Raw genomic sequence first — 12,584 nt, 5'->3', positions numbered from 1 at the left:
TAGAAAGTAACAGTAAGGTTTGATCTGATAAAAAATTACAACTCACTTGCAGATTACAAATATATTTTTTACTCCTCCATTCTACTTGGCATTCAAACACTTAAACTTTGATAGCTTCTTCACCCTTCAAGGATTCATACTCTTAAGCCTTCTTGCTTTGCATGCCAATTGCAATCACTTATGTTTGGCCACTGAATGAAGCAATGCCCTAGACTCCTTGTCTTCCTTACGTTCTCACACATGACAACCGTTCCTTTTGACCAACTATCTCTATTTAAGATATTTTTCCACTCAACCACAATCATCCATTTTAGGTTTAGGTAGGATTAGCTAGGATACAATGAATCTACCCACTTTTCCACTTAATTCCTTTATAAACTTCTTCTACAATCTTCCTTGAATTTGCCTCAAAATGGTTTACCTTGAATTCTATGCCACCATCTCATCATAGTTATCTTCCACATGCTTCACACAATTCAGGAAAATAAAATAGTCAATTCAGATTTGTCAAATCTTCAATTTAACACATTTACTATCACTCGACATCAACATGTTTTTCCTCAGCATCTATATTGTTCTTTCACTTGGCCAACACTAGTTTGATCAGTAAACATTAAAGTTTACTAATGCTTCGAACCAACTAAACTTTACTCACCATATACTAACAATCACTCAGCTTGCACAATTTTTTATATTTTCTTGGCACCTCTTATTTTTCACTTGGTTACCACTAATTTCTACTTGGCTTGCACTGACTGCTCGGCAAGGCTTGGCAGATACTTTTCATACTTGATCTTCTTCCAATCTTAACTTGAGTAATCTTTCATTTCAAATTTTAATTAGATAAACAATAAACTATAGTATCAATGTCTTACTTGGTCTTAGTGCTTCTTTTACATACCAAATAACTCAATCTTTATCTAGGTGCTATTGTTATCTCCTTTTTCAGATCCTCTTCATCAATCAACTAAATGATAGCTTTCAAACCAAAAAGTAATTGTCTCACCAAAATGTAGTAGGGTTGACATCATTGATAAAATAATGATTATTCCATTACAGGTTCTTCACTTAAAAACAATCTTATATCAACAAAAAGAGTTGAATGATACATTCAAAGTAGACTTCCACCATAACTACTATTGTGATGTGGAGCCTAATCAGACTTGGGGGTTAATTTTTCCCCACCTTTTTTGGTGTGGATTCCCCTAGATTTTACTACATGGGTTTGGGGGAAATGCCCCCATGATGGGGCTAAGAGGTAGCGCCCCCTATGGGATCTTACAGTAAAGCCCTAGGTGCAACGCCATTGAAAGCTCAACTAACTTTAATATTGTAAGGCATTGACTACTATTTTTCTACTGGACAACTTAATCTAGCCCTAATTTTGTAAGAGAAAAAAGCTTGTACAAAATGGCTTAGGGTTAGGGATTTAATAATGTATGATCATATTGTAGCTTCTTGCAACAATATTGAGTTTTAAGGGTTTTCAGATTGTAATAAGGTGGTAATCACAAGATAATACTAGTAATATTAGACTCTTTGTTTGGTGGACGTAGCCTGGGGATTGGATGAACTGTGCTAAATTTTTGTGTCTTGTATTCTCTTTTGTGCAATTTATTATTGTTTGATATTGGTTATATTTACATGTAATTATTATTTCTATCACATTAAGCCTAACAAATATGTCACAAATTTTTTGGAGTCATAGAGTAAGTTCCAAAATTTTAGAAGAATTTTTCGCGATTTGTGCAAATTGACCCCCCCACCCCCCCCCCCCCAGCCACCCCAAAAAAAAAAAAAAAAAAAACCTATTGGCTATACACTTGCATCCTTCCCTAGTGCAAGTACTAGTACTATTCATCTTCCATGTTCCTTCCATATACACAAAAGGAAACATCATGTTCTTTGATGGGTGCTCATTTACTATTAGATGCATACTTTCGATTCCCTTCATTTTTTAAATTGGCAAATACATTAGCTTGAAACTTTGAAACATTTCATTTACCAAAATCTAATTTTATATTTCTTGACCACAACTATGTATCTTTAACAAGTGTCAAAAACCATCAAGTATCGATGAACTTTTAAAACCATTTCACAGACCAATTTTGTCTATTGAGGATCAACATTTGTGCAACTATAATATATAAGTTGGAAATGTCATTTCCAAAACCATGGAAACTAAGACTTCCTTATGAAAAATTTCCCATCATAAAGTCCATTGAAGAACCAAATAGGAAAGGAGAGGTCAACACTCCAAGTACTCATCTATGTGTTATTCCTCATTCTTCGACATGTCACCTTTATTTTATTTTATTTTCTACTTGGCAGGTTTAGACCCATGCTACTAAATTCTCATGGGGCACGATCCCAATCTCATCACTTATGATGTTAAAGCCTTTCACTTAGCAAGAATTATCCTTGGTGGACTCATTGAGAACCATTCAACTTCACCAACAGACCAAGGGTCACCTTTATTTTTATGGTTGTATTGAACAAATTTTACAACTCCACTATATATTAGATGAATAATAAACTCCTATCACGTATTTAGAGGTACTTTCAATTTTTTTTTGAAATACCCAATGACTATTTCATTACCTTATCAATATTTAAAGAAACTTTCAGAACTTATTAAATCATGACCATATATCTCATGTTGCAATTAGTTTAGTTTCTTTGCAACTTATGGCTTTTAGGAGAGCTTTTGAAAGTTTATGAAGCCACCATGCATTGTCCATACTAATAATCATCATCTTTTGAAGATAAATTTTGTATGCTTTCATGATCTACTTGAAACACATTTAGTTTGGTTTAATTCATATGGAAATATAGCTATTCTTAAACATTACATAATATATGAAAAATTAAGCTTCAAAAATTAAGTCAACTTTGACTATTTAATATTTTTATCCTAAGAATCAAGCCTTAATGTGTGATATAGATATCCAAAGGACCTAAAAAAATTTTTTAATTCCACATTGCCTTAATCAGGCACTACTTCCACTTATTCAACATTCCTTACAATTTATGAAACTTTATAAAGTCCTTAATAAGCATGTTTACATGGGCTCCTTCCCATGTCATTAGAGTTAAGAATGTTTTATTTATTTATTTACAAATTGCTCAAAATCCATTTGGAGTATTAGGAATTGAACCATCTTACAACTTGTTGGATTTTCAAACAACTTAGATAGATTAATGAAATGATTGGTGATGGAACTCATTTTCTATTTGGGAGATGCAATTATGTTTTGAAAGCCTCAACTAACCACTTACATTATTGCACATATTTATATGGTTTTTGAGAAACTTCAAGAACTTAATGAAGTAGTCTATCCAATTTGATATCAATGTTTTAAAGAACTTTGATAATTTAATAAAGACTTTGCTAAAGGTTTATTTACATTACCATTCTGTAAAAAATTATTATCATCTAGGGACTGTAGAAAGTTATTGACAGATTAAAATGGTGAGCCTTGTTCACCCCTTAATTTTTTATAAGAAGGGGTACCAATATATCATTATGATATAATGATTACTACAAGATAAGAAATAAGTTATAATGATAGTGATAAAGTCATTTATTGGAAACAATTCATCTTTTATGCAATATTAAGGGACAGATTGGACTTTAATGGTTGAGGCAATTTCAAGGTTTATGCAATTTACACTATTTTACCGGTGTTCCTTATTTCAATAGAAATACAAGATACTTTATTCTGATGCTCAAATAGGATATTTGGATGTTCCATAACTCATTTTTTAGTATTGTCCTTTTCAATTCATACTATTGTTGATGGATTGAACTTTATATGTATCTTTGATCATCAAAGATTTCATACTACATGTAATATTTGTCTAATTGGTCTTCATCATTGGGGTTTAATTTATTTAGACTAGGGTCCATATTCCTCAATTTCTCTATCCAATAATTGATGGTGTGCATGTTGTCTTCAAAAGTTTGACGATACTTCAATTATGGGTTAGATTCTATTTGCTCAATGGTAAAGGACTGGTCTAGCTATAATTAAGTTGATTAACAACTATAATTAGTGAAGTTCTTTGTCTGGTTACTTGCATCACATTAAGTCACTGTCATTATTTCCATCCTACATTTATATCCATCTCAGGGCATTCACCAAAGAATTCAAAATATTCAAGATTTTGATTTCTCATTGAGATAACTTGCTATCTCAAGAGCATCAATTAGTGAAATTTGCATACGTAACATTAAACAATTTCAATAAGGTATACCCACCTAGGTTAGCAGAGCCCAAAGAGAAGAGGATTTGATCATTGAGTATCAATCCTAGTCATTGGCCAAATTATGTTGGATTACCCAACATTGAGTAAGAAAGGTTCATAGGTTTTCCAAAAAAAAAATTGAGGAACAAGAAAGGACCTCTTATTGCATTTAATAACTTAAATCAAGGTCTTATTTCTTCCTCTAATCTTGCTTAAAACTCTAACTCTAAGTTGGCATAAATTTTGTGTACCAACTTAAAATGAAAGAAACCATAATTTATGACATTTTAGCTCCTATCCTTTAGTGAGCTTATGGACAATAGTTGGGTTTGTGCTCAATCAACTCTTTCTCCTATTTTCCCTACATTTTGCATTTTCATGTGTTGTATTTGAAACCTCAAGGTTATCTTAATGTAGGACAACCCTTTGAATACGTTGAACTATTCTAAAATATCTCAACCCAAGTCAACCTTTTCTAGACTATGTTGACCAAGGTTGACCTATTCTCTAGGGATTTTGAATCCTATTACCAATTTTGTCTCAAAGTAAAACAATTGGATCTCAGGTGACCTAGTAGGTTTTCTTTGCTTTTGCACTAAAAAATAAATATAAAAGGAAGTCAAGGCATGTTATTCTCACATAATGTGGACAATAACAAGACATTCAAAAAATTCAAGAAAGAATATTTTTATCAAGCATTCAAGGCATTCAAATATTCAAGGATCATGTGTGAGTGTTTCCTCTTCACAATTTCACACTTTTTTATCCATCAAGGGAGAAGATCTACATTGAGGAATTCATTATATTCTCATTGATTAACATTAATTTTCCATGGGTGAAAGATGTGATTTTGATGGACCCATTTTTATTTATCAAGATTCTCTACACCCTTATTGCAAATTCAATTTTGACAATACACAAGCATTATAAAATCCTTATTGACAAGATTTTCTTCAAGAAAGGAAAACATTTACATTTGTCTTGCTTATTTTAATGTTTTAAATTTAAATTTGAAGTTTGACTCCTCAATCTAGGGATTGAATAAGGTAAGCCCTTGTCAAGGCAAAATTAAAACAAAGTTTTGTGATGTGCAAGAGTAGGATATCTGAATTGCAACCAAAGATCTAGAAACTACTCATCAAAAGATTTTTGAAGAAGTTGGGTCAACTTTATTACTATGTGTTAGGAACATGTCCATCTTCCCATTAAGTATCCAAAAAATATACCACCAAGTTGACATCTTTTTAGAGGCTTGAAAAAGCATATTTAATGAGTTTTCTATTGTGATCAAAAATTTGAAATCAAAAGTTAAGTCTTCGGTTCAAATCCACAGTTTTCAAAGTGAAAATGCATATTTCCTTGCACATTTTGAGGTGACTACTTTATCATTCATTTCACTTTTTAGTCTATATATATATTTCTATATCATAATTGGGATAGTTCCATATATTTAGAACCTAGATCTATCTTACTCCTCTCATTAAGTCAATTAGTTCAATTTCACATTTATATTTACATATATCTTTAGATCAAATTGACATTGCATGAAAGAGGATTTGCTTTCATACATCCTTGTTGTAATTTGGATTTAGTATTGGCCTACCTTTATTTACTTGGGTTTCACTAATATAACTTGAGTTTTATTGAGAGTTGTGTTTGAAAGCTTCTCGTTCTCTTTTATTTTGAATGATAGTGTGGAAGTGGTTAGCTAATTAATTCATCTCACATATTTTATATTGTTATATTCATTGACCTCCATTTCGTCACTAAACATTTTGGTGAACCCAACTTGTTCCCCTTTTCTGTTTTGGAGTTGAATTATGTTTTTACATTAAGTGTTCATCATTGTTTCGTGAACCTAACAAGTCTCCTTATTTTGATTTTAAAGTTGGATCTTTCTTAGATTCTACATTATAACTCTTTACATATTTTTAGAGTTATATTTATCTATATTATGTATAAATAGATATATCTTTTTATGCTCTTTGTTACATTGATATTCATGTGGTTAGATCTTATTAGAGTTTCATCTTTTGATCTCCCCTTTTATGATCTTTGTTCACTTTAAGTCAAACCTATAACATTTGTGTTATGAGAAGTTGTAGACTCGTGGGTTCTTTTGATCATGATTCCTCTTTTCTTCCTAAGATCCATGATGATGCCAACATTTTGCCTCATGCTCTCAATCCTATCATGGAGAATAAATGTTCTCACTCTCCCCATGATGAAGGTGAATGCTCAAGAGTTCCTCCTTCCCAGCTTGATATGATCTCTCATGAGTTTGATAAGCTAGCAAATTAGCTTGTGCAAGAAAGAAATTTTTTTGATAGTGTTGTCGTTGTTGAGGCTATTAAGAATATTATTAAGTTCATGATGATAATAACATATCCATCTTGCATGGTATATCTCACCTTATTAATACTTGTGCCAAGCCTTTGATGAAGTTTTCACAAGAGTTAGGATAGGCTCCTCCTTCCATAATTGTTGAACCTTCCATTCCTTTTCCACATCTATTCCTAGGATTGCAAATTATGTACCACCTCTCATGATGACTTCTACACACATCTCTAATCCTCTAAGTGTTGGTATTCCTAACCCTTTGCTTCTATTGGGTGGTCCTCTTACCTCCATATAACCTTATTCATTACCTTCTTATAATGTTGTTCCTTTCACATATTCCAACTCTCTTCCCATTCCTTTCAATCTATTAATATCTTTACATATTCCTTTTGCTTCCTATAACAGTTTTGCTAATGCCTACTATTGTGTCTTCTAATCTTTCCATTTTTAGCATGGTTAAAATCGTCGTTGCTTTATAATAAAAAGTGGCCCAATTCACTCAATCTAAGTACAAAATCACTACATGTGACAATATTAATCCCCTTTCCTTAGACATCCTTCATGCTTTTATCTTGCAGTATGTTGAGATACCTAATCTTGAGACTTATAATGATAAGGGTGATATTGTGATTTATGTTAGGACTTTTCAAACTATTTTTCTTGTGACTATAGGCTCATGGCTAAGTTGTTGATGCATAGATTTAAGGACAAAGAACTTTAATGATATTTTTCTTTACCTCCTTAATCTATTGCTTCCTTTCAAATGATTGCTAATGTTTTTATTTAACAATTTCAAAAAAATATTGGTACTCAATTTTCTTTGACCAAATTGATCTATTGTATTCAAATTGTTAAAAGAAAAAATTACTGATTTTATTGGTAGATTTGAACATTTGTATTCACAAATATATTATTCCATACTGGATTATGATTTTCTATGCATTTTTATTTCTAATTTGCAAAAAGACATTAAAGATAACCTTCTTCTTGCTAAGTATACTTCCTTTGTTGATCAAATAAGTAAGATTGATAAATGAGTGTCAACACACTTAACCATTTTTCACTATACATACTGAGTATACAATGGAAGTCAAGCCAGAACTCTAACACATGTCGAGTTACAGATAGTGCCAAGTAGACCAAAAGACAGTATGTGTCAAGAAAGTTATAGTAGGTGCCAAGCAGATGAGACCAATATGTGTTGAGTAACTTAGGATCCAACAAAAGGCAAGCATTGGGAAGTTAATAGGAGCCAAGTGATTCAGGAATCAGTAGAAGCCAAGCAATGTAGAAAACTAATAGTTGCTGAGTGACATAGGAATTCTAAAGGTGCCGAGTAACACAGTAATTCTATAGGAGTCAAGCAACCAGGAAACGTAGTGGATGCCAAGCAATCTAGAATAGATGGTGCCAAGCATCAGTATTACTTCATGTGCCGAGCAATGAAGAATTAGCATGAAAGTTTGTGCAATCGCAAACAAAGATGTAAAATGGTTATGCATGACTCATAGCAGGATAAGGAGATAAGATCGAATCCTTTCTTTTGTCCATGCATTCTACATGCAGCCAATCAGAAAATTGGAGATTGCATGCAGCCAATGGGTGAATTTTTAGGATTTGAGCGGGAACACTTGAATCAAGGATGCATAACGAACCACTAATATTTAGAAGGGAGTCTTGACGCCATTGAACAAAGGAGAGGAGTGGAGTCAAAAGAAGAAGGAAAGACAAAGCCTATTATTAAGGTCATTGCAGAACATTGGTGTCAATGATTTAGTAGAAAGGACAAAATTTACACATCTAGTTGATTAGAACATAAAAAGGAACACAATCAGCAGATCAGATCTAGCAGAGATCAAAGATAGAAGAGCAGATCAAGGGCCTGAGATCAACATCAGAGATTGCATTAGATCAGGTGTATTATTCTAATACTCTCTCACAATTCTATTAGGAATTTGGAAATCCTATTAAGTTAGATGGGTTTAACAGCCTTATGTAAATCCTTTAATAGGGTGGCATTCTAAGTTGAATGTTCTTAAGTCCTTTAACAAGGCACACTCCTAATAGGGTGTAGAAATCCTTTAACATGGTCACATTTAATAGTGTGTTGTAGCCTTTAACAGGGCAAACCATCAGAAATGGTTGAAATTAATTGTTGCAGTAATTTCGTGGGTATCATCCCCACCCCAGTTTTACCTTCTTATTCTTGGAGGGTTTCTGGGTCATCAAAATCTCAAGTGTTATGTGGTGATGCATGTTTGCTTCTCATGATTGTTTAATGTTTTTATGCATGCCTATTAATTTTAGTTATATGTTATTAAGGATTTTTTTTTTAAAATTCAAAAGGCTAGTACTTCTAATTCACCCCCCCCCCCTCTCAAAAGCACTCTTCCCATTAAGACATTCCAACATCTTTCTCAAATATTTTTGTGTTGCCTCACCATTATCAGTTACAAGTAAGCCAACTCGAGAGCACTACTCTAATGGATTTTGTTACTGTTGATAAGAGTGATGCCTTGGTTCATCAAAATAAAATTTTAAGCCTAAAATCTACATAAAAATAAATAAATCAACAAACATAGTTGATGATAAAGTGGCTACTACATATAAAGGTATAACTACTTTTCTTATGTGTATCATCCTAGTTGTAAATACACTATTTTCTCTAAACCTTTGACTATGGTAATAACAAAGTTGATTAATGCTAATATTCTTAAACTTCCTTCTATCATCCTATTGTGACTAGCAAGCCAATTCCCAAGTCATTTGATCAAAATGTTTTTTGTCAATTCATCAACTTGATTGTGATACTCAATAGTGATGCTTTAAAGAATGTTATTCAAGATCTTATTGATCCCAATTCTATATTTGTTGATATCAAGGTTAATAGTATGAATAAATCCACAACACCTCCTAATCAAGATTTGTAAATTTATACCAACCCTTTACCTTCAGATCCAACTAATGCATTAATCAACCTTCTTCCTATGTTACTAATATTAGTTATGATGACAAGGTAGAAGAAGATGATCATGTTGAGTCCTAACCTCAACCTTCAGTTTTACCTTCATCTAAACCTAAAACTTCACTTTCTTTTACCTTTTATCATTCTGATATGTTTAAAGCACTTAATGGTTCTCTCTACACTACTTGTAGGGTTTCTCATATCCTTACCCATGGTATTTTGATTGATCCCACTTCCTCAATGAATGTTATCATTGATGAGAGTATCTTTTTATTAAATATTTTCATAAGGATAACTATGACAGATTTAATGTTTGGATTCAACCTTGTAATAGTCTTTTTAGTGTTTTATTTGGTGTTTGATTCTAGCTTGGCCCTCTACCTGAAAAACCCAATTATCAAAAAATGAAGATTTTAAGTGTAAAGGTGATTTGATAAAGGAAAGGTGTGCACTAGTACACCTAGTGCACATGTACACCTTCCAAAGGTGGGCACATGCATTATGTACCTTCGTGCAAGAGAACTTCCCTTTGGAAGTGTGCACGCACATGCACAGGTGCACACCCCCAAAGGGTGCACTCCATCCTAGGGCTATAAAAGCTCGGGATCCCCCCTTCTCCCAATTTCATTTTCTCCTTCATCCCCCAACGAGCGCACCTTTGCACCCTTTGAGGTGCATCATCTTCCTTCCTACACATACACTTAACACCTTATGTTTAAAGGTGTGCACCTATCCAAGGTGCACATTTTTACTCTCTAAAACTTAAACAAACCTAAAAACCTTCAACTAAGTGAAAGGTGTGCATATGCACACCTATCCAAGGTGTGCATATGCGCATCTTTCAAAGAATTAAACAAAGAAATAAACAAATAACTCTTTGACAATGGTGCACACATGCGCACCCTGTCCAAGGTGTGCATGTGCGTACCATTGAATGACACTCAAATTATTTTGCATGAGGTTAGGTGTGCACATGCACACTCCACAAGGTGCACATGTGTGCACTCTTAGTCTTTTAGAGATGACTTAGTCCCTAAGTGCACCTAAAGCATCCTAAAGGTGCACAAGGTAAGCTAAAAACTGCCCATCAAGGCATAAATGGGGTTTTTGAGTGTTTTTGTGTTTCTGGGTTGGATTTTTTAGTGATTAGGGTTTGATTAGGATTTAAATTTTAACCTTTCAAACTAATGTGTTTGGGTTTTGTGTAGATAAAATGGCTCTGTCCTCTTCCTCACTCATAGTGACAATTGCTCCAAAACTAGTTGTCTTGAAGTTCCAAGGTGTACAAACATTCCAAGATGCACAATCGAAGATTCAAGACACTAAATTGGGTTAAATTGATTGGAATGCATTCATGATACTCCACAACAAGCCAAATGAGAGATTCCCAATGATTTTTGCACTTATCAAATCTGGGTTGGTTAATGAGGTCTCACATCCTACTTCAGTGCAATCTTTAGAACTTGTTATGGCCTTGGTAGAGAATTATGTATTGGAAGAGAGAGTGGTGAAAAGCATAACAAGAGAGATTGTCCTCGATCTGAGACCAAAGAAGATCAAGGAAGTGTTTCATCTTCCAAGGGAAGATTAATATATTAGATTGGCTTATCATCAAGCAAAATGGTGGTACAGGGGTCATGAACAAGAAGCTACTGAGATTATTCAAACATCAAATTTGATTGATAGGACACCTATGGAATGAAAACCTAGAAAATTTGACATGACTAGAAGGTCTATGAAGGATGATATTGGATATTCCATTGTGCTTTTGAGCAGGATTATGGGTCTACCAGTAGAAAGGCACTTGAACATTTGGATGATACATTTTTTTTGAGACCATCAGAATGGCTAAAATTGCCAATTGACTAGGCCACAATACTTAGTGAGAATATGGATGAACAACTGGTGTTAGTTAAAATTGACCCTAAATTTTATATGACTTCATATTTGGTATATCTATTAGTAGCAAGGACTATGAACTACCCGGGATTGTTCAAAAGGGGAAGCATGCAAGATGTTGAGACATGGCCTTATGTGGTATACACCCAACTGGTAAAGAAAAAAATTTCGGATCAAATTAAAGAATACAGGATAGTGAATGATGCTTTCATTTTTGCAATCATCCAATTCATTGAAGGTGATTATGCTAAAAGGATGTCAGTAGAGGTAGCAACAAGAATTGCAAAAATAGGCACCTACTACATCCAATACAAGATATTCACCTACCTAATGGTAACAAGTACTATCGTAAATCCTAAGAAGCTCCCTAGGTATCCATGAGATAGACTCATTTTGTTGGAGATGGCACGACAATTCACATCTGCATACGATAAAGTGATAAAACAACATAAGAAGACTTGGGTATGGCCCATCACCATAGGTCCATTTGGAGTCAAGAAAAAATAGGATATCATGACATTTGATTTGGAATGGGATCATTATCCCTTGGAGGATTATAACTCCCCTCGTCCATGTTTTGATAATATTGGTAGAGTTCAATACTTGGCAGGAAAATAATTTAAACATGAAGATGCTATAGAGGATCATTAGATGAATGTAGTAGATAACTATGATATCTAGATAACGGATTATTGTAGGATGACTCTTTATTTTGTAGGCAGTGCATTGAAAATAAAGGTCCCATTGAAGGTTGTTCAACAAGACACCGAAGAGGTCTTAGATCCCTTGTATAATTGAGATAAAATATACAATCAACCGATCATGAATGTAGAAATTAATAGAGAAGAAAATGTGGATATTAATTATAGGGCAAGGCATATCATCCAATTGACCAAGGAATGGATTAATAAGCCATTCAAGTTGGATCCGGTTCCTGAAATAATAGTCTTACAGGCCACAACTCACCCATTAAAGGGGAGAGGGGTGAAAGTTACTGTACCAACATTCACAGCCCAATCTCCAATTAGGCTAAAAATGGTGTATCAACATGATAGGGAAGTTGGATACTTCAAGGCACAAAAAGGAAATAATAAAAGGAAAAGAGTTTCTCTGTAGTGAGCTAAGCCCAAAG

The sequence above is a fragment of the Cupressus sempervirens genome, chromosome 11 (assembly GCF_028749045.1).
Source record: "Cupressus sempervirens isolate cs-2001-9-10 chromosome 11, ASM2874904v1, whole genome shotgun sequence".
Taxonomy (NCBI): domain Eukaryota; kingdom Viridiplantae; phylum Streptophyta; class Pinopsida; order Cupressales; family Cupressaceae; genus Cupressus; species Cupressus sempervirens.
The sequence above is the reverse complement of the archived record's forward strand: the minus strand, read 5'-3'. Positions refer to the sequence as shown.